Source organism: Dermochelys coriacea, chromosome 3 (assembly GCF_009764565.3).
Source record: "Dermochelys coriacea isolate rDerCor1 chromosome 3, rDerCor1.pri.v4, whole genome shotgun sequence".
Taxonomy (NCBI): Eukaryota; Metazoa; Chordata; order Testudines; family Dermochelyidae; genus Dermochelys; species Dermochelys coriacea.
In genome coordinates, this window is record NC_050070.1 from 200,208,889 (window position 1) to 200,235,525 (window position 26,637).

At 46.1% G+C, this 26,637-nt stretch overlaps 2 long non-coding RNA genes across 2 annotated transcripts in view; one reads left to right on the plus strand and one right to left on the minus strand.

The window, feature by feature from the left end:
• Nucleotides 1-1,480: 1,480 nt before the first annotated feature.
• The window catches only part of LOC122459580, a 52,924-nt gene continuing 27,767 nt past the window's right edge, over nucleotides 1,481-26,637 (plus strand). The window contains exons 1-2 of the long non-coding RNA XR_006280371.1: nucleotides 1,481-2,079; nucleotides 2,368-2,560. This is a non-coding gene — a long non-coding RNA (uncharacterized LOC122459580). The remainder of the gene's footprint in view (nucleotides 2,080-2,367; nucleotides 2,561-26,637) is intronic.
• Nucleotides 9,657-26,040, minus strand: LOC122459581. The gene is made up of 2 exons (XR_006280372.1): nucleotides 25,894-26,040; nucleotides 9,657-11,414 (listed from the first exon to the last, which is right to left on the minus strand). It is a non-coding gene; the product is annotated as an uncharacterized LOC122459581 (long non-coding RNA).

Here is a 26,637-nt window from a genome sequence, read left to right on the forward strand (position 1 = left end):
GGTCAGTCTCTTAGTGACTTTTAGCTCTCAGCAGGCTGGGCAGAAACACTGTCCCACCACAGGTGATTACAGATCTCATTGAGTACTTAACGTAACAAAAGCCTCCTCATGAAGCCTATTTAGTTCTATCTTTGAACAGTGGAGAGGAACAGGTTAAACCAGACCAGGCACACACAGGGAGAATCCACACCTTCTGGCTGGGACATCTGTCCCCAACCCTTTTACTTTCACAGGGGTCTGGCATTTGAGCCCCTAGCTTAATGAGGTCCTATTAGCTGAGGGTGATCCCTTCATTTGGAAAAAGAAAAGGAGTACTTGTGGCACCTTAGAGACTAACAAATTTATTAGAGCATAAGCTTTCGTGAGCTACAGCTCACTTCATCGGATTTGGGACAGATTAAGCACAGTTCTGCTCCCCTTTATTCATACAATAAAGAAAAGAACATTGATAACAGGATTTCACTGCCCCTGCATTCAGCACTAAAGTAATTTGTAACCCAATACCTGCCAACGTTGATCACTTTGAGCAACACCACTCTATCTGCTGAATATCTAAGCAGAGTACCTGTGTTCATGTAAATACAGGTTTCAGAGTAGCAGCCCTGTTAGTCTGTATTCGCAAAAAGAAAAGGAGTACTTGTGGCACCTTAGAGACTAACAAATTTATTAGAGCATAAGCTTTCGTGAAATGCATCCGATGAAGTGAGCTGTAGCTCACGAAAGCTTATGCTCTAATAAATTTTTTAGTCTCTAAGGTGCCACAAGTACTCCTTTTCTTTTCATGTAAATACAGTTTGCTTCTGAAGTTTCTCCCCCTCCCAGCTAGCTGTCAGGGGAGAGTTCATTCAGACCCTAAAAGAAAAGGAGTACTTGTGGCACCTTAGAGACTAACAAATTTATTTGAGCATAAGCTTTCGTGAGCTACAGACCCTGATTACATGTGTAAGGGGCTTTGGTCCATGACCACCTCTTCATTGTGTGCTAATGAAGATAAGTGGAGGGATGGGGGGGACAAATGAGACAGGTATTAAAGGGGAGATGTAAAAATCATCTCAGAAACCTACTCTTTCAGAGCTGGCCATCGTCTTAGGGCAAACTAGAATTCTGTGGTGTAGAAAAATCTACAGTGCTTCCCCAGTCATCTGGAAAACAGGGACAATTTATCATGAAAAGACTGCTGCTTCTTGTCTGTGTCACTCGCGTGTGCCTGAAGAGATACAGGGAGGCAAGGGAGTAAACAGAAAATAAATTGTTAAGAGACCATGAAAATGGCCTCAGTTACTGTTCGGTGGCAGGCGCGCACTGCAATCAGCTCTCACCAGCTGGGTCCTCTTGAGGATGGGCTTTCATCTCCCACTGTCTTTCTGACACGCCTTTCTCCTGGTGACTTATAGTTGAAATATAAGAGGCTTGCTAGGCTGTGAAAGGACAAAGTTGCACATAACTGCACATATATTCACTATAAGTTTCATAAGTTTCATTCCCATCACCATCCTTGTTATGGGCAGAGAGGCCCTACACCAGCAGAGAAGGGGTTAAGGAGATCCTATGGCCCCAGTTAGCCCTGTCTCTGCTATATGTGAAGCCAGTGCCAAGCGTGGAGGGGGAATAAAAAGAGAGAGCCTGACTCAGTTGCAGACTGACTGGTCAGGAAGGAGGATAGAGCTCTGCCTCTGTGCTGCTAACTAGAGCAGCTACTGGGCAGGAGCAGTCAGATGCCAGGAGCAAGCGATGCATGAGAAAGAGAAGGATGGGGCACCCCACTGGAAGGCTGGGGGATGGTCCATCATTGAGTTGGATTTGCTTTTATTTTGGAACTTTTGGGGGCTCAACTCTCCCCCCCCACCAAGGAAAGTAAGACTGGAGGGACAATTAGCTGGTGGGCCAGAGCTCTGCTACAGTGGGCCCTGGAGGTGCAGACTTCTTTCCTGGGAGACCTGCAGCCACACTGGGGCAATAGAAGGCCCACAAGAGGACTCTGTTCCTGCCACGGCACTACACTCCTCCTTCTCAGCTGCAGTTTGAGCCTCAAGTTTTTCTACCAGGCCAGTAACATTATCCTCTGATGAGGAGGCATAGGTGAATATAGCTGAGAAAATAATGGTTATTTTTTTGGCTCGCTGATAATTCCGGGGGGAAAAAGTGTTCGTGTTGAATCAAAATTGAAACATTTCTAACTTTGTGATGAATTTAAAAGTCAAAATATACTTTGTTTAAGGTTGAAATAAACTTTGTTTTGATTATGACAATTTAAAAACGTTTTTGGTTGTTTCAAAGCTTTTTCAAATTTTTTTTAAAGTTGTTTCAAACCTAAAAATCAAAAGATTTCATTTCCAAAATGTTGAAACAAAACATCTGTTTTTTCAGAAGCTCTTTCAGACTCTTTCTCCAGCTGAAATGACTTGAGGATACTAAGGTGAATTTGTTTCATGTTGCTGAATCTGCATTTATCTGCCGAAAAAATTAATCAAAAAAAATTCCTTCAGTTCTACACATGAACGCCTTAACAGACCCAGCTTCCGGGCTCTGTAAAGGGGAAATCTCAGCTTCTGTTGAGAAAGTAAGTGTGTTTCTAGCACATCTCCTTGCATAGATAACCTTGAAAAAGAAAATCAATGTAAATTGATCTGATGAAAAAAGGAGCTGAGCTGCACTCAGACTCCTAGCTGCTTACTTGTGTGTGTGTGTGTGTGTGTGTGTTTGTTTGTGTCTGTACCACCTCTGCTTGTTGACATTTATAGCCATTTCTCAGTTGGGAGCTAAGCTGAAGGCTATCTACAAAGGCACCTACTTCTGTAAGAGGAACGCCCCTTCTCATCTGAAGCATTGTGTCCATTCTGGGCACCACAATTTGGGAAAGATGTGGTCAAAATTGGAGAAAGTCCAGAGGAGACCAACAAAAATGACTAAAAGTCTAGAAAACATGACCTATGAGGGAAGACTGAAAACATTGGGTATGTTTAATCTGGAGAAGAGAAGACTGAGGGGAGGACATAACAGTCTTCACCTAAAAGATTCTATAAAGAGGAGGGTGATAAATTTTTCTCCTTAACCATTGAGGACAGGACAAGAAGCAATGGGCTTAAATTGCAGCGAGATTTAGGCTAGATGTTATGGAAAACTTCCGAACTGTAAAGGTAGTTAAGCACTGGAACAAATTGACTACAGAGGTTCTGAAATCTCCATAATTAGCAGTTTTTAAGAACAGGTTAGACAAACATTTGTCAGGGAAGGTCTAGGTAATACTTAGTCCTGTCTCAGTGCAGGCGACTGGACTAGATGACTTATGGAGGTCTCTTCCAGTCCTACATTTCTATGTTTTTCCATCCAGAACCAATCCCCGAGTGAGGGAATTGCTACAATTGCAGTGTGTTGAGGACTGTGTTGGAGGTGTCCACTATCACTTTAAGAGCATGGGTTTCCTAATCCTGCTTGCAAACTAGAGGGCTCTGTAGCAAAGTGTAGGAGGCCAGCAGCAGAGTCAGTCTGGAAAGCTTAAAGCAAGGTGGGGTGAGTTGTACCTCTCTGCCTTAGGGAAAAGCCTGCATGAGCACATGCGTGTGCGTGCTCCCTATGGTTTTGAGTTCTTGTGTGTTCTGCATTCTCAAAACTAGAATATTTGTTTTCATCTACTCCTCTGTTTGCATGCTGGGAAACATAATAACCAACTCCTGTTTTTCATAGTGTGACAAAGCTCTGTCCTTGCCTCGTGGGTCCCGCGTTTCCTGGTGCATTTCGCTAGCCTCAGAGGCTCACAGTGACCCTCCACGTAACCCTTCTTTCTCTAGAGACAAGGGTCACAGTCTATTGAGCCATTTTCATCATAAGCCAGCAAGGGAGGTGAGGAGAAGTTATCCTTCCTTGCACAGTCTCTGTTGTCTCCCAGTCTCAGTGATTAAACAGGGGGCAAAGGTGGGGAGGGCAGCCCGGGCCCACCCTCTACTCCGGGCTCCAGCCCAGGGACCCTAATAGTATCAGCTATAGTAGCTGACCTTTTAGAAACATGACATGTACAATTCCCTGGGCTACTTCTCCCACAGCAGCCCTCACTTCCTCAAGCTCCACTTCACCCTTACCTCAGGGCCTCCTTCCTTGTACCTGATATGGTGTGTACTACTCAGCCTCTCCAACAGCACAACTTCCTCCCACAGCTCCTGACATGCTGGGAGGCTTTTAACTAGTTTCAGCCAGTCCCTGATTGGCTTCAGGTGTCCCAATCAACCTAGCCTTCTCCCTGCCTTCTGGAAAGTTCTTAATTGGCCCCAGGTGTCTTAATTGACCTGGAGCAGCTTCCATTTCACTTAACTTGGTACCAGGGATTTGTTTAGCCTGGAGCTAATATATCTATCTCCTACTACTTTTCTATAGCCATCTGGCCTTGCCCTGTCACATATCCCACCCCCCCCGCTCAACACCATAGAGTTGGGCAACTTGGGTCACCAGGCAATATGCTCATGACAGACCATCAGCGTTGCCATGGTGGCATCCAGCCCTGTGCCGTAAGTAGAACTGGAATGGTTGGAGGGATAAGAACCACCTGGTGACCCTTACATTCTTTTCCTTATTCCACTGCATCCACTGGAGGGGTGCATGGTCCGTCACAAGAGTAAATCGCCGGCCTAAGAGGTAATAACGCAGTGTCTCCATAGCCCATTTGACAGCAAGGCATTCTCTCTCAACTACTGCATAGTTCTGTTCTCTTGGAAGAAGCTTTCTGCTTAGGTAGAGGATCAGGTGTTCTTCTTCTCCCACCATTTGTGACAGAACTGCTCCCAACCCCACCTCGGAAGCGTCTGTTTGTAAAATAAATTCCCTGTTAAAGTCTGGGGCTATGAGTACGGGGTCATTACAGAGGGCCGTCCGAAGATCTGTAAATGCCCCCTCTGCTGCGTCAGTCCACTTTACCATGTCTGGACCTCGGGCCTTCACCAGGTCTGTTAGGGCACTTGCCCTAGTGGCAAAGTGGGGAATAAACCGTCGGTAGTAGCCTACCATGCCTAGGAATGCATGGACCTGCTTCTTTCGGGTCAGCCGGGACCAGTTTTGAATTGCCTCTAGCTTATTCATTTAGGACTTCACTATGACCCTTCCCACAATATATCCCAGGTACCTAGCCTCTGCTAGCCCTATGGCGCATTTAGCAGGATTAGCAGTGAGGCCAGCCCGCCTTAAGGCGCGCAGTACTGCCTCAACTTTCTCCAAGTGGGTTCCCCAGTCTGGCGTATGGATGATGACATCATCTAGGTATGCAGCTGCATAACTAGTATTGGGTGCAGCAGCTTATCCATGAGGCGCTGGAATGTGTCTGGGGCCCCATGTAGCCCAAAAGGGAGGACGGTGTACTGGAATAGCCCATCCGGGGTGGAGAATGCTGTCTTTTCTTTAGCTTCTTTGGTCAGAGGAATCTGCCAGTACCCTTTTGTCAGATCCAGTGTAGTCAAGAATCGGGCACTACTCAGTTGGTCAACCAGTTCGTCGATGCATGGTATGGGGTATGCATCAAACTGGGATATTTCATTTAGTCGGTGAAAGTCATTACAGAACCTCATGGTACCGTCAGGTTTAGGCACTAGAACAATTGGACTGGACCACTGACTGTAAGATTCTTCAATAACCCCTAATTCTAACATTTTCTTTACTTCGGCCTTGATTTCCTCTCTTTTGGCTGCTGGGATTCGGTAGGGTCTCAATGTTACCTTGGCTCCAGGGATTGTGCGGATATGGTGATAGGTCTCAGTCGTCCGCCCTGGTTTTGTAGAGAACACATCTCTGTTGCGATTAATCATGTCGGCTGCCTCGATCTTTTGGATCGGCTTCAAGTCGGATGATATCCTCACTTGCTCATGTAAGTTATCCTCCTGGGGAAGGGTCTCCTGCATGACTAAGCATGCCTCTCAATCATGACAAGGTTTTAGAAGATTGATGTGGTAAATTTGCTCCAATTTCCGGAGGCCTGGCTGCCGCACCTTATAGTTCACCTCTCCCATGGCTTTGATTATTTCATAGGGTCCCTGCGACTGGGCCAATAGTTTACTTTCTGCTGTGGGCACCAGTACCATCACCTGATCCCCTGGTTGGAACCATTGAAGCTTCGCTTGGTGGTTATAATGGGTTCATTGGGTCTCCTGTGCTCTCTCCAAGTGTTCCCGTACAATGGGCGTAACTCGGGCTATCCGATCTCTCATCTGCAGTACATGCTCAACTATGTTCCTTTCGGGATTTGGCTCCTCTTCTCAGGCTTCTTTGGCTATATCCAATATGCCCTGAGGGTGGTGCCCATATAGTAGTTCGAATGGAGAGAAACCCGTGGAGGCTTGCGGAACCTCCCGGATGGCGAACATGAGGTAAGGCAATAGGGTATCCCAATCTTTCCCATCCCGGCTCACCACTTTCCTGATCATGGCCTTGAGGGTCCTATTGAACCTTTCCACAAGGCCATCTGTTTGCGGATGGTATACAAAGGTCCGTAGGGCTTGTACATGGAGCAACGAACAGAGATCTTTCATCAACTTGGACATGAAAGGTGTCCCTTGATCAGTCAATATCTCCTTGGGTAGCCCAACCCGGGCAAAGATCTGTACTAGCTCCTTAGCTATTGTCTTGGAAGCTGTGTTGCGCAGGGGAACAGCTTCCGGGTACTGGGTTGCATAGTCCAGTACAACAAGCACATGTTGGTGGCCCTGAGCTGTCTTCTCTAGGGGCCCTACCAGATCCATGGCTATCCGTTCAAAAGGAACCTCTATTATTGGAAGAGGTATCAAAGGAGCCCACAAGGCGGGCGAGGGCTATGTAACTGACACTCCGGATAAGAGGTGCAGTATCGCCGGACATCTTCATGTACTCCTGGCCAGAAGAATCTCTGCAGGATCTGTGCCTGGGTTTTCTCTACCCCTGAGTGTCCTCCAAACAGGTGACTCTGGGCGAGACTCAATACGGCTTTTTGATGTTTTCGTGGCACCAGAAGTTGTTGTATCTCTTGCTCCTGCATTTGCACTACGCGGTACAGGAGATCTTTCTTCACTATAAAGTAAGGTCCTGGACCCCAGACCTTCCCATCCACGGGTATCCCATCGATCTTGGCCACCTCTTTTCTGGCGTTATCATATCTGGGGTCCTCCGCTTAGTCCCGCCCAAAAATCTCTCTCCCGGGACTAACCTGCCCAAGCTCCCAGGGGCCGGCTTCTGCTTCTTCCAATGGCTCACCACCGTCATGGCTGGGGGCAGCTTCTGGCTCACCTTCTGTGGTGGAAGTTTCTCTGTTGGCTGCTCACGTCAATCTGCCTACTGGGGAGGTCTTCTGGCCCTGGGTCAGGATCCGGGTTCCCAAGGTCTTCGCGGCCTTCCTCTCTTTTTTTGTCTTCCGGGTCTTTCGGGGAGCTGAGAAGAGATCCTAAGAAATCTCAGTGAACATCAGGGGTTGACATTCCCCCGGTGACGAGTTGCTGTCCACAGGGTCCCCACCTCCCTCCAGCCTCTCCGGCGGGAATACATTATCAAACCCTGGATAGTCCCTCCCAATGACTACAGGATATGGGAGTTTAGGAACTACGCCCATGGTCACCTCAGTGGGGTTTCCCTGAACTCTATCTCCACTGGGATGGTGGGGTAATGGCTCACGGCCCCATGCACGCACATCACTGCTATGCGTTTGGCTTGTAGCAGCTGACTATTTTTTACCAGCTTACCCAATATGAGGGTGATAGCACTCCCAGAGTCCACAAGCGCTGTAGTCTCTGCTCCATTTATCCTCACCAGCCTGGTGTAATTATGTGGGGCTAATGCGACCCCCGCGAGGTGAATAAGGGAGCATGGGACCTCCCAATCCCCCAAGTTACATTGCATAGGCTCCTCGGTGCTGGGACACTGTGCTGCTATGTGTCCCCACTCCCCACATACATAACATCTATAATTGCTTTTAATCACTCCCCTATCCCAGGGGTTAGGGGGTTTAGTCCTGGGGTTCCCCCCACTCAGGCCAATCCCTTCCTTCTGGGGTCCCCGCTGGTTTTCAGACCCCCCTTCTTCCACCTAGGACTTCCCAGGGGTTTGGCTGCCCAACCTTCAAGGGTTGGGGTCGGGTGCTTGCTTCGAAAGGGGCCTTCCTTGGGTAGTCGGGTCAGTTCCCTGGCTGTCATCCGTCTTTCTACCAGTGTGATCATCTTGTTGTACGTGGATGGATCGTTCTGGCCTACCCATTTGCGGAGATCTGGCGGCAGTCCCCGCACGTAATGGTCTATGACCAGGGTTTCCAAAATTTTCTCCGGCCTGCACACCTCAGGCTGTAACCACTTCCATGTGAGGTGTATGAGGTCGAATAGCGGGGACCTCGGGGGTTTGTTCTCCTGGTATTTCCACTCATAGAACTTCTGGGCCCTTACCGCTGCCGTTACCCCTGATCGTGCTAGGATCTCTGCCTTCAGACTGGTATAGTCAGTTGCATCTGTGGAAGGCAAGTCAAAGTAGGCCTTCTGAGCCTCTCCACACAAAAAAGGGGCGAGAATGATGACCCACTGCTCCTGGGGCCATGCCTCACGCTGAGCAGTCCTTTCAAATTAGAGGAGATATGCCTCTATGTCATCTCCTGACATCATCTTTGGCAGACAACCAATGGCCCTCAGGGTTCACGTTCCGTTGGACCCCCAGGCCTGGGTGGTGAGGATCTTCAGCTGGTCCACCACCTCTCTCAAGAGAGTACGATCTTGGGTCACCTGGCTCATCTATAATTGATTGGTTTCCTGCTGTAGCTGCATAGACTCCTGTTGTGCCATTGCCTGAACCCGGGTGGCCTCCTGCTGGGCTGCAGTGGCTTGTATCAGAGCTCTTACCACCTCCTCCATTGTGGTATAAAGCAAACAAACAAAAACAAAAAAAATCCAAAACCCCAGTGCACTTTTTTTTTAAACCTCTTTCTTCCGCCACGCTGTGAACGAAGTCCCACTCCTGACACCAGTTGTGACAAAGCTCAGTCCTTGCCTCCGTGGGTCCCGCGTTTCCTGGCGCATTTTGCTAGCCTCAGAGGCTCACTGTGACCCTCCACGTAACCCTTCTTTCTCTAGGGACAAGGGTCACAGTCTACTGAGCCATTTTCATCATAAGCCAGCGAGGGAGGTGAGGAGAAGTTATCCTTCCTTGCACAGTCTCTGTTGTCTCCCAGTCTCAGTGATTAAACCGGGGGCAAAGGTGGGGGGGCACCCCGGGCCCACCCTCTACTCTGGGCTCCAGCCCAGGGACCCTAATAGTATCAGATATGGTAGCTGACCTTTTAGAAACATGACATGTACAATTCCCTGGGCTACTTCCCCCACAGCAGCCCTCACTTCTTCAAGCTCCACTTCACCCTTACCTCAGGGCCTCCTTCCTTGTACCTGATATGGTGTGTACTACTCAGCCTCTCCAACAGCACAACTTCCTCCCACAGCTCCTGACATGCACACCCACCTGACTGACTGAGAGGCTTTTAACTAGTTTCAGCCAGTCCCTGATTGGCTTCAGGTGTTCCAATCAACCTAGCCTTCTTCCTGCCTTCTGGAAAGGTCTTAATTGACCTGGAGCAGCTGCCATTTCACTTAACCTGGTACCAGGGATTTGTTTAGCCTGGAGCTAATATATCTATCTCCTACTACTTTTCTATAGCCATCTGGCCTTGCCCCATCACAATAGGCTGTCCTGATGTCCTAAGAACTTCTTTTCAGAACATCTGAAAGGTTCTGGCTTTTCTTCTCATCAAACAATGGGGTTGGGTTCTTTAAAACTACAAATGTTTATCTCAGACATGGTCTTTCCTCACTGTGAAATGTTTTGTGCTGCTCCACTTCTCCCTTACCATATAGCCAGCGTATGTTTCACACAAGCCATGTGCCAAACTTGTCAGGTGACAACATTGCAACATGAGTCTGAGGAATCAGTAACACAGTCTAGTCAGCACAAGTCTCCTGCTCTGGCCTTGTAAGAGATGTGGTGCCAGAGCTATTGGAAGGAGGGAAGCAAGGGACAGAGGGAATAGGAGGTAGAGTGTTGCCTCTTCCCCACCTTTGACAGGCTCCTGGCAGAGCTTGTCCCACCCAGGAAGGACTGATCAAAGAAAGAAGCAGAGCTCATCATGTTTTATACAGCACCAGGCACAATAATTTAAACAAGTAATATTTAATAATGTAGCAACCACTTCCTGCCCCTCCCCTCTGGAAAAAGGAACAAGACCTCTTTGGTTACCTCCATTCCATAATCACACTGATGTGGTATCATAGGTTTGTTCTTATATGCCAGGTTGCTGATTTGTTTTTAAAGAGCAATTACGTTTTTGTGATGACAAAGACACGGAGAATTATAGGGACTTTGCAGAGAGAGACAGGAAAACAAAGGGTGTCAAATCTGGGATTTACCAACCTTGACAGCTTCTCTGTAAGTTTGTAAAGTGATAATTTTCAGGAGAATGGATTTTAATTAATGCTCTTCCTCTATTAATATAGGAAAGCTAATTTTTACCCGGCTTGTGTAATTTCTGATCTACAGTATATTAATTAGTAGAATAATATTTCAAATGAAAAGTGTCAGGAAATGTATTTCTGTGGGAGCTGTCCTGTCTAGCATGTTAATGAAGTGTGATATAGTACCAGCATTGTGTACAACGATACAAGCTGAATGTGGATAATATAATTATTTATAATGTAGCACAACTGCTGCTCTAGTAGTGTAACTGACAATGAACGTTGTTCTGATAGGAAGGTACTGCTAATGCCACTTAGTGTTAACATCAATTCTTGATACTATCACGTGACCCAAGCTAATAAATCGGACATTATGTGCATTTTGCACGCTTATCTGTATGTGAACGAGGGTGTGTTTGCTAATACAGCTATAAGGAATCCTATTGGCAAAATTATCAGGAAGGCTGTACTTTGAAAACAAACCATCACCACTAACAACAAAAACAAAACCCAAGCCTTCCGGGCGGGGGGAAGAGAAGGTTGGCACATTTGCTTCAAATGGAGGTACAGCACACTAAATAAAAATGTCTTCTGCAAAGACAGTAGAGCAGTGGGGGGAAAAAAACACAAAGAAACCGTAGGCTTGCTACCAGCCAGGATTGTTACATGTGCTAATGTAACACATCCCTATTGAATTTCTAGTGGTGCGAAAAGCCGAACAGCTTTGGCTATCACATGTAATGCAGTGTGCAATGGCAGGCCCTTGGGTCATGTTTCTGCCATTTCCAGGCTTGCCAGCTGCACTGCTGAAAAATAGAACAGTTGTATCAGCAAGAACGAGGCGTGCCATGTGCGCGGGCTGGTACTGAGACCCAAATGAAACTGCGGGAGATAAAAGAAGGGTCTTTTGTCTCTGCTTCTACACAAAGTGAAAAACTGTGAGATGTGTCAGCAGGGCTGGAAAGACCCTGTTATATGTGTGTCACCAGGCTGGAAAGAGAAAAGACACATTATTCAGGGAGGCTTTGCAAGCCCTCAGATGAAACCCTTATCCTCCCCAGAGAGCGTGAGCAATTCTCCTTTGAGAGGCTTGTCTACACAGTGCTGGCAAAGTGTACTAGAGGGATGTGATTTGAAAAGTACTCTAAAGCACCACACTCTAGCTGGCCTGTGTAGATGCTACTGGCCTGCTCTGAAAGGAAGCTAAATTCAGATTAACACAGTCTGCCTTAACATGAAGTAGGTACCTTTTTAGATCGCACCTGCAGAGTCTACATAGATTCATAAATTAATAGATACTAAGGTCAGAAGGGACCATTCTGATCATCTAGTCCGACCTCCTGCACAGCGCAGGCCACAGAATCTCACCCACCCACTCCTATGAAAAACCTCATCTATGTCTGAGCTATTGAAGTCCTTAAATCATGGTTTAAGGACTTCAAGGAGCAGAGAAGCCTCCTTCAAGTCAACCATGCCCCATGCTACAGAGGAAGGCAAAAAACCTCCAGGGCCTCTCCAATCTGCCCTGGAGGAAAATTCCTTCCCGACCCCAAATATGGCGATCAGCCAAACCCTGAGCATACGGGCAAGATTCACCAGCCAGATACTACAGAAAATTCTTTCCTGGGTAACTCAGATCCCATCCATCTAATATCCCATCTCAGGGGATTAGTCCTATTTACCCTGAATATTTAAAGATCAATTACTTACCAAAATCCCATTATTCCATCATACCATCTCCTCCATAAACCTATCGAGTAGAATCTTAAAACCAGATAGATCTTTTGCCCCCACTGCTTCCCTTGGAAGGCTATTCCAAAACTTCACTCCTCTGATGGTTAAAAACCTTCGTCTGATTTCAAGTCTAAACTTCCTGGTGGCCAGTTTATACCCATTTGTTCTTGTGTCCACATTGCTGCTGAGCTGAAATAATTCCTCTCTCTCTCCTGTATTTATCCCTCTGATATATTTATAGATAGCAATCATATCTCCCCTCAACCTTCTTTTAGTTAGGCTAAACAAGCCAAGCTCCTTAAGTCTCCTTTCATAAGGCAAGTTTTCCATTCCTCGGATCATCCTAGTAGCCCGTCTCCGTACCTGCTCCAGTTTGAATTCATCCTTTTTAAACATGGGAAGACCAGAACTGCACACAGTATTCTAGGTGAGGTCTCACCAGTGCCTTGTATAATGGTACTAAAACCTCCTTATCCCTACTGGAAATGCCTCTCCTGATGCATCCCAAAACTTCATTAGCTTTTTTCACAGCCATATCACATTGGCAGCTCATAGTCATCCTATGATCAACCAATACTCCAAGGTCCTTCTCCTATTCCGTTACTTCTAATTGATGCGTCCCCAACTTATAACTAAAATTCTTGTTATTAATCCCTAAATGCATAACCTTACACTTCTCACTATTAAATTTCATCCTATTACTATTACTCCAGTTTACAAGGTCATCCAGATCCTTCTGTATAATATCCCAATCCTTCTCTGAATTGGCAATACCTCCCAGCTTTGTATCATCTGCAAACTTTATTAGCACACTCCCACTTTTTGTGCAAAGGTCAGTAATAAAAAGATTAAATAAGATTGGTCCCAAAACCGATCCCTGAGGAACTCCACTGGTAACCTCCCTCCAACCTGACAGTTCGCCTTTCAGTAGGACCCGTTGCAGTCTCCCCTTTAACCAATTCCTTATCCACCTTTTGATGTTCATATTGATCCCCATCTTCTCCAATTTAACTAATAATTCCCCATGTGGCACGGTATCAAATGCCTTACTGAAATCAAGGTAAATTAGATCCACTGCATTTCCTTTATCTAAAAAATCTGTTACTTTTTCAAAAAAGGAGATTAGGTTGGTTTGGCACGATCTACCTTTTGTAAAACCATGTTGTATTTTGTCCCATTTACCATTGACTTCAACGTCCTTAACTAATTTCTCCTTCAAAATTTTTTCCAGGACCTTGCATACTACAGATGTCAAACTAACAGGCCTGTAGTTACCCGGATCACTTTTTTTTCCTTTCTTAAAAATAGGAACTATATTAGCAATTCTCCAATCATTTGGTACTACTCCTGAGTTTACAGATTCATTACAGATTCATTCATACAGATTCTTGCTAATGGGCTTGCAATTTCAGGTGCCAATTCCTTTAATATTCTTGGATGAAGATTATCTGGGCCCCCCGATTTAGTCCCATTAAGCTGTTTCAGTTTCGCTTCTACCTCAGATATGGTAATATCTACCTCCATATCCTCATTCCCATTTGTCATGCTACCATTATTCCTAAGATCCTCTTTAGCCATATTAAAGACTGAGGCAAAGTATTTGTTTAGATATTGGGCCATGCCTAGATTATCTTTAACCTCCACTCCATCCTCAGTGTTAAGCGGCCCCACTTCTTCTTTCTTAGTTTTCTTCTTATTTATATGGCTATAGAACCTTTTACTATTGGTTTTAATTCCCTTTGCAAGGTCCAACTCTACTCGACTTTTAGCCTGTCTCACTTTATCCCTACATGTCCTGACCTCAATTAGGTAGCTTTCCTTGCTGATCCCTCCCATCTTCCACTCCCTGTATGCTTTCTGCTTCTTCTTAATCACCTCTCTAAGATGCTTGCTCATCCAGCTTGGTCTACAACTCCTTCCTATGAATTTTTTCCCCTTTCTTGGGATGCAGGCTTCCGATAGCTTCTGCAGCTTTGATTTAAAGTAATCCCAGGCCTCCTCTACCTTTAGATCCACAAGTTCTTCAGTCCAATCCACTTCCCTAACTAATTTCCTTAATTTTTGAAAGTCAGCCCTTTTGAAATCAAAAACCCTAGTTGCAGATTTATTTTTGTTAATCCTTCCATTTAGTTTGAACTGAATTAACTCATGATCACTTGAGCCAAGATTGTCCCCTACAACCATTTCTTCTATGAGGTCCTCGCTACTCACCAAAATTAAATCTAAAATGGCATCCCCTCTAGTCGGTTCAGCAACTACTTGATGAAGAAATCCATCAGCTATCACATCTAGGAAAATCTGAGCCCTATTATTATTACTAGCACTGGTCCTCCAGTCTATATCTGGAAAGTTAAAGTTTCCCATGATCACGCAGTTTCCATTTGTATTTACTTTATTAAAAACATTAAAAAGGGCTCTATCCATATCCAGATTAGATCCCGGAGGTCTATAGCACACCCCAAGCACTATCGTAGGAGAGGCTTTACTAGTTTTCTTCACCAATGTAATTTTTGCCCAGACGGACTCTGTCTTATCCATTGCATCGCTTCTTATTTCTTTACATTCTACTTCATCATTGATATACAATGCTACTCCACCACCTTTACCTTTGTTTCTGTCTTTTCTAAACAGCACATACCCTTCAATACCTGTAGTCCAGTCATGACTACTATCCCACCATGTTTCTGTTATCCCTATAATATCTGGTTTCACTTCCTGCACCAGTAGCTCTAGTTCCTCCATTTTGTTACCTAGGCTCCTCGCATTGGTGTACAAACATCTTAATTTTTGCTGTTTGGCCTCGCTTACATTTTGTACCCTGTTAGGCACAGTCATTCTACATCCAGTATAACCTATTAGACTAGTATCCACACCGCCCTCGCTCCTTATATACATTCTCCTACCCACGGCTGTATCCTTTCTTACTTCATCTTCTTCCCTCTCAATGCTAAAATCTGGCGTGGAGATTTCCTGGACATCTCCCAACCATCTACCCCTAATTCCTAGTTTAAAGCTCTCTTCATCAGTTGTGCCAGCCTTGATCCTAGAAGTCTATTTCCTTCCCTACTGAGATGAAGTCCATCCCGAGAGAACTGTCCTCTGTCCATGAATGCCTCCCAGTGGCCATACATCCCAAAGCCCTCCTTATAGCACCACTGCCTAAGCCATCTGTTGACAGTCATAATCTTGTCACACCTTTGTTGCCCTTCTCTAGGAACAGGAAGGATCCCGCTAAAGATCACCTGAGCCTCAATTTCCTTAAGCGTCTTCCCCAGCCTAGCATAGTCTCCCTTAATACTTTCTAGCGAGAATCTAGCCGTATCATTTGTTCCCACATGAAGGATAATTAGGGGATTTTTTCCCGCTTCCTTTAGGATCCTTTTCAACCTCAGGTCTACATCTCGTATCTTAGCACCCGGAAGACAGCACACCCTTCTATTCTCTGGATCAGCTCTAGTTACAGGCCTGTCTATTCTTCTCAATAAAGAGTCCCCAATCACATAGACCTACCTTTTCCTGGTGACGGTGCTATTCTCCAGTCTCTCCCCTGTTCCCTCTGGCTGCAAGTTCTTTCCCTTCCTATTTTCCCTTATAATCTTCTTCAGCCCATCCTGTATCCTCCTGGGGCTCATATTTGGTGTAGTCCCCCTTGACTCTTCCGCTTTTCCTATAGGACTAGCCTCTCTTCTCTTCTTCCTTACCCTTCCACCTTCAACAAGTACCTGCTGAGCCCCTTCTTCATTTTCCAACTCTGCAAACCTATTCTTAAACTCTATTTCTCCTTCACTAGCCCGTCTTTTCCTCTGCCTGGTTCTTTTAGTCACATGCTTCCACTGACCACTTTCCTCATGCAGTCTCCCCTCAAAATTTCCCAGCGCTGCTTCCATCCGTGAGTCTGAGCTTTTCCCTTCAGATACCTCATATCTTTGCTCCATCATCTGCTCAAACCCCTTCCTAAACTCAATGAGACTTTCCACCTGCATCTCCAAACCTCGGATCTTTTCCTCCATCAGCTCTATCAGGCGGCATTTCATGCAGAAAAAACTCTTACCGGTTCCCCCCTCCAGGATCATGTACATACCACAGCTTCCACATCCAGTCATCCTCAATGTGTCTTCCACTACAGGAGTCACTCCCACAGCTGCCTCTGTATCTGTCATCGCCTTCCCACCTAAATCCTGTTAATCTGGGAAACACAAGCCACACCAAAAGGACCACCCCCCCAGCAAAAGCAAACCCCAAACAAGCACCACAATACAAACTCCCTTTGCAAACTCCCACTCAAACTCCCCTGTTTAGAGCTCTGTTTGCTAGCTCCTGTGCCGCTGCAGCTATCTGAGCTGCTACATGGGTAGCACACATTAGTGTGCTTTACAAATTACACCTAACATACCGTATAGACAAGGCCTTACAGGAGGGCTGATGGGTAGCATAATCCTTGCCATTTGCTGACAGAGAAACTTGAGCAGTCACTCAAATGAGGCAGGGATTGAAAAGGGATCAAACTCTGGTAAGAATGCAAATGAAGATTTGAAAAGTGGTGGATTATAGTGATGGAGAGTATGGGAAGATTAAACATTAGAGGGGATAATTCCCAACAAAAGTATTCAATGCATTTCCTCTTTTCTATCTGTCTATCTTAAATACTTATCAGGGCCCCATCATAATCATATCTTAGCATCTCACAATCGTTAACATATTAATCCTTGCAGCACTGCTGTGAGATAGGAAAGGGCTATTATCCCCGTTTTACAGGCACAGAACTGATACACAGAGAGCTTAAGTGATTTACCCAAGGTCACCCAGGAAGTCTGTTGCAGAGCTGGGAGTTAAACCCAGATCTCTGGTTAGCACCCTAACTAGTGGACCATTCTTCCTGAACTGTCTGTGAATAGCTTGGGAAAATCTGGAGTGTATTCAGAATTATTCTTCAGCTAGTAATTTTGGGACTGCAGATAATTTGAATGGAAAAAAATATTAACTATACTGTTCACAATAAAGAATGGAAGTTTTTAGGAACAGGTTGGACATCAGGGATGATCTAGGTTTACTTGATCATGCCTCAGCACAGGGGGCTGGACTAAATGACTTGCAAGGTCTTTTCTAGCTCTCCATTCCGATGATTCTATAATAGGATTTTCCACTGTGTGCTGCACTGGCTTAACTCTGCTCCCATTGAAGGCAGTGGGAGTTTTGCCAGTGATTTCAGGGGGAGCAGAGAAAGACGGCCACTCTAAAGCTGCAACTTTTGCCATTAACAAGCACAGCCTATGAGTTGCAAATTGTAGAGCTGATGGTAATAATAGCAATGTTGAGTTTGTGCTGTGGAAGGAACAGAAAAAATGCTAAATGACTTGCATGATGCCCTGATCCTGCAATTAAACTGACTTCATTCAAACTCTGTGCTGGCACAGGGATCCACCCAAGCAGCTCTAAGTGCAGAATCAAATCCTAAGCCACCAGCGCAATATGAATGATAAAGTATACAACTGAGTATACAACTCCCAGTGGCCTCAATGGGAATTCTGTTTGTGGGACTGTCAAGGTTCCTTCCCCACTCTGAACTCTAGGGTACAGATGTGGGGACCTGCATGAAAGACCCCCTAAGCTTATTCTTACCAGCTTAGGTTAAAAACTTCCTCAAGGTACAAACTTTGTCTTGTTCTTGAACCATATGCTGCCACCACCAAGCGTGTTAAATGAAGAACAGGAAAAGAGCCCACTTGGAGACGTCTTCCCCCCAAAATATCTCCCCAAACCCTACACCCCCTTTCCTGGGGAAGGCTTGATAAAAATCCTCACCACTTTGCATAGGTGAACACAAACCCAAATTTTTGGATCTGAAGAACAATGAAAAAGCAATCAGGATCTTAAAAGAAGAATTTTAATTAAAGAAAAAATAAAAGAATCACCTCTGTAAAATCAGGATGGTAAACACCTTACAGGGCAATCAGATTCAAAACATAGAGAATCCCTCTAGGCAAAACCTTAAGTTACAAAAAGACACAAAAACAGGAATATACATTCCATTCAGCGCAGCTATTTTACCAGCCATTAAACCAAAGAAAATCTAATGCATTTCTAGCTAGATTGCTTACTAACTTCTTACAGGTTTCAGAGTAGCAGCCATGTTAGTCTGTATTCGCAAAAAGAAAAGGAGTACTCGTGGCACCTTAGCGACTAACAAATTTATTAGAGCATAAGCTTTCGTGAGCTACAGCTCACTTCATCGGATGAAGTGAGCTGTAGCTCACGAAAGCTTATGCTCTAATAAATTTGTTAGTCTCTAAGGTGCCGCAAGTACTCCTTTTCTTTTAACTTCTTACAGGAGTTCTGAAGAGCATTCCTGATCTGGTCCAGGCAAAAGCATCACACAGACAGACAGACCCTTTGTTCCCCCCTCACCCCGCCCTGCTCCCCCAACTTTGAAAGTATCTTGTCTCCTCATTGGTCATTTTGGTCAGGTGCCAGCGAGGTTATCTTAGCTTCTTAACCCTTTACAGGTGAAAGGGTTTTGCCTCTGGCCAGGAGGGATTTTATAGTTCTGTATACAGAAAGGTGTTTATTTATCAAGAGTATGGAACTGCTTCCATATGAGGGGAGACTAAAAAGCTTAGGGCTGCTTAACCTAGAAAAGAGACAAATAAGGGGGGATATAATAGGTCTGTAAAATCATGAATGGTTACTTACCCTTTCATACAATACAAAAACTAGGGATCACCTGATGAAATTAATAGGCAGCAGGTTTAAGACAAACAAGAGGAAGTGCTATTTCACATAACACACAACTAAGCTGTGGAACTCATTGCCATGGGATGTTGTGATGGCCAAAAGTATAACTGGGTTTAAAAAAGAACTGGACAAGTTAATGGAGGAAAAGTCCAACAATGGCTATTAGCCAAGAGGGTCAGGGATGCAACCCCAGGCTTGGGGTGGCCCTAAACCTCTGACTGCCAGAAGCCAGGACTGTATGACAGGGTGGATCACTCTGTAATTGCCCTGTTCTATACGCTTTCCCTAAAGCTAACAACTGATATATGAAAACATGATTTACATGATCCACTATCTTTTGTTATTAACAAAAGTATTCTAAAGGCCGAATATTTACTCCAATATACTACGTATAGAGGCTACCTGAAAAATTGCAAAAAAAACCCCATAATATTATATGATAGGATCTGTCAAATAAGTATGTATTCCTTTGCTAAAATATAACCAAGTCAAGGTTTTGCCACCAAATAGTACATTATAGAAGATAAAAGTCTAAAATCATTGTGTTATTTATGATTTGTATTGTCTCTTTTTGCCAGACAGTAACAGATTTTGAGGCCTTGCACATGGGTTTCCCATTAGAGGAGAAATCAGTGATGCAGAATCTGGGAATTTTTTAGTGTAACTTGTTTTATTTCCACCAAGTCCTAGATCAGAGGTGGCCAAACAGCACGTAGGCAGTCCCCTCTTTCAGGAAATTCAGCCCAAATGCCAGTGCCTGTTTTCCAGGGAGCACCTCTGCCCTAAAAAACTGATATAATTAGAGAGGTTAAGGCCTTGCCTACACTACACAGTTTTGTTGGCAAAAGGCAGCTTTTGTCGACAAAACAGCGGAGGTGAACACACTACAATGCTTCTCCCATTGACAAAACTCTCCAGCTTTGCTGACAAAGTAAAACCACCTTGATGAGAGGCGTAGAGCTTTTTGTAGCAAAGTTAGATCAACAAAGCTTCAGTGTAGAACTGCATTCATTACGTCGCAGTAACTAGCCTCCAGGAGGTATCCCATAATGCCCACCGTGACTGCTCTGCTCACTCTTTTGAATTCCGCTGCCCTGCATCCAGCTACACAGGCATGCACCCCTCCCCTTTCAAACCCCAAAGAAGTTTTGAAGCAGCATGGACAGCTCACGTAGCTACTGCCCATCTGAGTATGCTGGCTCCTGGCAGTAAATGCACTCCTGCCTGGACTACAGGGGAGCAAGGGGACACCAGCTGTCTGTGCACCAGTTTCTGCCTCAGGATTGGTTGCTTCCGGCTGCTGTCTGAACTTAAAGGACTGCCAACACACTCACTGTCCCCCACCACACACACTCCCCCCAACCCCCCACCACACACACTTCTGTGGGCTTCTTGTGTAGTGTTCAGCAATGTCAGTTTGGTCATATAAAGTGCAAAGCCTTCCCAAAGCACCCTGCGGACAACTTCACAGTGGGATAACTACCCACAGTGCACTGCTCTCTGTGTCGATGCAAGAGCTGCTAGTGTGGATGCGCTCCCACTGGCACAAGGAGCATAGTATGGACTCGCAACAGCGGGGGCTGTACGTTGGCATAACTTGCGTCAACGAAATTCTGTAGTGTAGACAAGGCAGAGAGCAAACTCAGCTGCTGCTCACAACAGCTCCCTCAGACAGACCCTGCACTCCAAAATTAACAACAGAGCATTTCTTCAAAGATTGACCTGTATTTGCCTGCTAAGTAAAGTTATTTTGTAACATCACCATCTGATGACTCTTGCCCTAATTGTGTTAATGTAGGGTTTTCAGGCCCCAACAAGACCAGGGACCCAGGATGCTAGGCAACGGACAGCCCCAAAGAGCTTACAGTCCAAATCAGGGGTCTCAAACGCGCAGCCCGTGGACCGTATGTGGCCTGTGGAGTTATTTCCTGCAGCCCACCATAGGCACCAACTCCGTGGCTGGTCTGGAGCTGGAGCACTCTCGGGGAAAAATTAGTGGGTGCTCTGCACCCACCAGCAGCCAAGCTCCCCTCCTCCACCCGCCCCACCTCCTCCTCCCCCCGCAGTGTGCCGCATCCCCACCTACCTCCCAGCGCTTCCCACTGCCAAACAGCTGTTTGCATGCTCCAGAAGGTGGGTGGGAGGAGCGGGAACGTGGTGCGCTCAGGGGAGGAGGTGGGGAAGAGGCGGGGCCGGGGCGGGGATTTGGGGAAGGGGTTGGAATAGGGGCAGGGAGGGGGCGTGTTTTGTCGTTTGAGTGAGGTGGTTTGCCATTCTGCTTTGGCTGCTGTCTGCCGAAGGTGGAAGGTTTGCAGCTCTGCGGGATGAGTGATTTGGGTGGGAAGTTCTCTTCAGGGTGGGGGTTGGATGGTTTTGTTTACTTGAATTAGAACCTCTATCCCCCATCCTCTCAGGACAGCACCTCCTGATACAAAACATGTGCTCGCACGCTGCACATGCTCCTTGCCTATAAACTGCAGCTGGCTGCTGCCTGCCCCTTCAGCATTTTCATTCTTTTATGTACTTGAACTGGGAGGCTCTTCCCCCACAGGAATGGTTACAACAGAACATCACCTTGTGGAAGCTAGTGTCCTCTTTGCCTTTAACCCCAGTGCAGATGCTCAGAGCTGGGGGAGTCTCAAGGACTGCATCCTGCACATGTTGCCATACCTCTCGCCCCAGAGCCCTAGACTACCTTTAAATCAACAGACAGGAGTCACAAGAGACTTGACCAGCAGAGCCTAAGCTGAGACTAGCAAACTCATATCATGTAACATCAGTTTGGCTTTAAATCCTAGACTCAGGAGGTGAGAGCCAAGTTTCTTGCCCAGGCTCTCCATTTTCCGTTTCAGATCAAATCTCTCTTGGTGCCTCCAGAGTAGCTGATGGGGCAGGCGAGCCATGATATGTTCAGCAGGACCCCCCAGGTCTCACTTAGCTGTAGTTGTTTTTTTTTTTTTTTTTTTTTTTAAATTTTTGACTATACTTTTGTATCATTGTATGGAAAGGTTTCAGTGATGCAGCCCTCGGGCCAATGTACTAGTCCTCATGTGTCCCTTCTGGTAATTTGCGTTTGAGACCCCTGGTCTAAATAAACAGGCCAGGCAAAGCTGGGGAGGGAAAACAGAGAAATGAAGCAATTTGCCTGAGGTCACAGAGCAGAGAATAAAATCAAAGTCTTCAGTCTCCCAGTCTAGCGTCAAGACAATTATTCCAGTGCCTACCACACGAGCCTGTCACTTACCATAATGAAGTATATTTGATTACCCTGCTTTCCTATGGGAATAATCAGTTTCAGACCCATCAGCCAGAACTAATTAATTCCTGCTAGGGTTTGGGGAGCATGGAAGGTGATTGGCCACCACTCCTTTTCTATCATTGTAACAGCAAAGAGCTAGCAATATGCAGCAATTTAGAACCTGACTTTTCCAATTAAGGATTTGACTTGTTTTTAAGCCTTTTAAATGACAATATTTGTCAAGCTGTTTGTTTGGTGAATTGTCTGTGTGTGCAGTTATACAAGAATTGGTTTAATTAAGGTTAATTGGTGCATAATTATAGCTGCTGCCAGCACAAAAGGAATGGCTGCAGAACCCAGAGAGTCAATTTTTAGCTAACTCTGAAGGACAAAAACCAAGAAGAGCTAAACTGCTAGAAAGTGGCAGGCTGAGTAGTAAAAATGTAATTGTTTAATATGTTAGAACAGATTTTTGTTAAGCATTATTTTTAGCCTTGTGGAGGTTTCCCCCTTGATTTTATGGGATGTGCTGTGCAGCTAAGCCCCTTACCATTGTATGTACTATACAACAAACTTATTTTGAACAATGTAAGGTGTTTGTGGCTGAACATAATCAGTTAGACAATAGTTCTCCTATCTTTTCATTCTTCCTTTTAATGAAGGATTGTGTGTAACTTCAGCAGGGCTTTAATTCAGCTGAAGCTGTCTGGAGTGGAGTGCTCGTCAATGTTTTTAACCCTTGATTTCAGTTTGATGCTGTTGGTTTTCAACCAGGAGTCCTTGGCCCCCAAGGGGCTGCGAGTTGGTTTTAGGGGATCTGTGGGGCCCCATGGGGCTGGAGCCCCAAGCCCCAAATGGCAGAGGGAGGTATAGGGGACTCTAGGAAATACTCTGAGAATTTAAGCCCTGAACTTCAGAGTTCAATGTATGGTGTTATGGGGCACAACAGTCTTTCATAGAATGCAGGAATTGGTTAATGGCTACTGAAGGCCCAGTAAGGGACATCTGTGGCAGGAGCCAGACTTTCACTAAGGTGCTTTAGAGAAAGAGCCCATCTCAGGTGGAGGGGGCAGGCAGAGAATGTGTATGTGGGGCCTTCACTGTGGGAGGGAAGGCTGGCCAGGGTCAGCAGATTTCCTGGAGGTAAGGGAAGAGTTTGCATTGTTTCATGCTTGTTTTAGACTTTGAGTGCTCTGGAAGGTGTAAACTTGTAAGTGTAAGGCTTAGTGGAGGGTTAAGTCTGTGCAGCCCAGCAGGTATTGGAGATGGTGTGGAGTAGCGGAAGACCAGGTGGGAAACTGAGGCTGAATGCTGTACCACGCAGTGTTGCAAGGCAGTGCTCTGGTAAGGATGTGCAGTAACATATATGAATATTGGACCTAGACCTCGACAGTGCAGGAAGCAATAGAGTGGGGGAAATGTAATGGAGACAAAAAGATGGACAGCTGCTGTAGAATGATTGATGGGTGTGAACTGTCCTGCTGTACAGTCCTAGTGGAGGCAACAAAGCACTGTAGTGTTTACCACCAAGTAAAGTAGGTGAGGGCAGCCACGGGTAGGGGTATAGCGCTAACCTCATCTGGCTACCCTGGAGAAACTATGGTGCTTTAGTCACTTCATGGAAACTGGCTCCCCACTCCCTGCGCGCACAAACCAATAGGGTTACCATATTTGAACATTCAAAAAAGAGGACACCCCACAGGAGGGGAGAGGGGGGATTTGCTCATGCCCCCTCCCTGCCCCATGGGACCCCGCTTGCTGTTGGCTCCGTCGCCGCTCGCCTCTTCACCGCTCGCTGCTGGCTCCCTCGCTGCTCGCCTCTTCACCACCCCCTGCCCTGCTCACCTACTCGCCCCTCCTGCCGCAGGTCCCTCTAGCTCCTAGGATCAGGGGCAGCCAAAGGGTCTCCACATGCTGTGCCCGCCACACGCGCAAGCTCCATGCTCCCATTGGCCGGGAAAAGCACCAATGGGAGCTGCCGGAGCCGTGGAGCGGGGCTTGCAGGTACCTGCAGCGTGCAGAGAGCCTCCCGCCCTGACCCTAAGAGCTAGAGGGACCTGCTGGGGGGCAAGGTGGGGAGTCCTGGCAGTGGTTACCTGGGGCGGCTCCCAGGAAGCATCGGGTGGATCGGGTCAGGTCAGGGGAAGGGGGGCGGAGGGCAGGAGGGAGCCAGTGCAGCACACGGAGACCCCCTCTGCCTCTGTACCTGGGGCTGTCCGCACTGCAGGCTCCTGCCGGTGGGCGGGTGCGCGCCGGGAGCTGCCCCAGGAAGCGCTGCCAGCCCTGGGACTTTGGTGCGCGTGGTGAGGTGAGCAGTTCCCGATATCGGGACAAAGGATGTCCCAACTGATGTGGCAAAATCCCGTCAAAAAATTTTTAGATATTAAATCGCCGTCCAGGAGGAATTTTTAAAGAACCAAAAAGCCAGACATGTCTGGAAAAATATGGACATATGGTAACCCTAACACCAAAGGATCAATGCCTTCGACTAGCTCTTGTGTGGGGCTCAGCCAGCTCCCCTGTCCCATTAGCCAAAGGGTAAGAGAAATTTCAGGCTTCATTCCTGACTAGCCAAGGTGTGCATGCGCCCCCACTACATTACCCTGATATGATCCTGCTGCATGCCGGGAATAACACTTGAAAGGTCTATGCACCCCCTTTTTCTTTCATTGGGCAGGAAGGATGATCCAGTGGTTACAGTGCAAGCCTGAGATTTGAGAGACTCTGGTTCAATTCCCTGCTCTTCTACAGACTCGGTGTGACTTGTGGCAAGTCATTTAACTATATGTAAAATGAGGACCACAGCACTTCCCTACCTCAGGGGTGTGTCTGGAGGACAAATATACTAAAGATTGTGAGGGGCTGAGACCCTGTGCCAGTCTCCATTATCACAGTATAACTGGCCCCTTTAAGGAGAGATGCAGGGGCCAGCCACCCTGTGCCATTATTGATTAGCTACCTCCCAGCCTGGGGGGGCGGGAGGGAGGAAGGAGAGAGAGTGAGGCCAGTCTGGAGTTGGATCTACAGGGAGTGGACAGGATCCTGTGGAAGGCCCTGAGCCAGTGTCTGAAAGACGCTGGCTGCTTCAGAGGAATGTACCTGGGGACCCAGTGCTCTGCACCAAAGCCAGACAAATTCACACAAGTACTCTAGAAAGGGGTTGGAAAAAGGGCCCAGTAGAGGGATGGCCTGAAGAGAAGCCCCTGAGGGGCAGAAGAAACTTTTTGTTTGTTGGGACTCTTAACCCTTTTCTGAGGTAGCAAGTTAGTCTGGAGGACTAAGCCACATCTCCAGCCCAAACCAGTCTGTGGAGAGCGGAGGAGACGCATCTTGGGAATGAAAACTCATCTTCCCATTGATCTTCCATTTAAGTGCCCAATTATAGGCAAACTGGTCTTTTAGGCACCTTACATGTTTTTGAAAATGCCAGTCTATGATTTTTAAAATGCATGGATTGAATACTAAAGAGCATGAAATAAAACCAAATAGTGTTTGACTATAGCTATTAATACACAGACAACTGTGAAGTGAAGTGTAAAGTTGGAGTGTAGGAGGGAGATTTCCTCCTTTTACTGCAATTTGCTTCCTTCTCTGGCTTATTATTTATTTGTAACATTTTAGTGTTGCGTGCCCCCAGTCAGGATCAGAGTCACATTGTGCTAATGGTAAAAGAAAACCCTCACTAGAGAGAACTTATTCCCAGCTCCTAAGGATATTACTGAACATTCTTCCATTTTCCCCTGCATTTGCAAATCACCAACTGACCTGATTCTCCAGAGAGATTTCCCCGGAAAAGACATCAGCACGTCCCACTGGACAAACTTTATCCTTTTCCACCCCCACTCCCCCATCTTGCAAATTACTTACTGTTTTTGTAGTAGAAAGAGAAACTGGAGATCACCCTAGAGCACAAGAGCTGTCTATCCACCCAGAATGGAGCAAAGTGGTCTGAAACGACAAGATATTTCTGAAAGAAAAATCTTTTTTGGCACATTTCCCTCAAATGTCACCTTGCAGCAATCCGCACAGTTTCCAAGGCCCAGGGCAAATAGCATATGCTGTTGCATCAGGCACCATTGGAAATGAGTCATGGTTTTTTAAAATTATTATTATATAGGGGAAAACATGCAAAATGGTCATACTTAGTGGATGTTCTGGTGTGTTGTTAGATGTACCAGAAATGCTGCAAATCTCTAGTAGTGTGAAGTGGAAACATATTGGTACAAATTCTGGAGAGGTCTGTTTTTTAAATGCAGAATTGCCTGAATGGATGGTTTTGCAGTTAAAACTAGAGATGATCAGAAACTCTTGAAAAAATTTCCATGAGAAAAACACATTTTTCCATGAAAAATGTTTTCTCTTTTCTGACCAGGTCCAAGTAAGACACAGGACAGGGTTACAGGACCTGGATTCTGTTCTGGCTCTGCCACAGATTTTTAAGTGCTTAAATATGAAATTAAGTGTTTAATTTTAGGCACTCAAGTTCAGAAATGTTAGTCTATGCCTCTA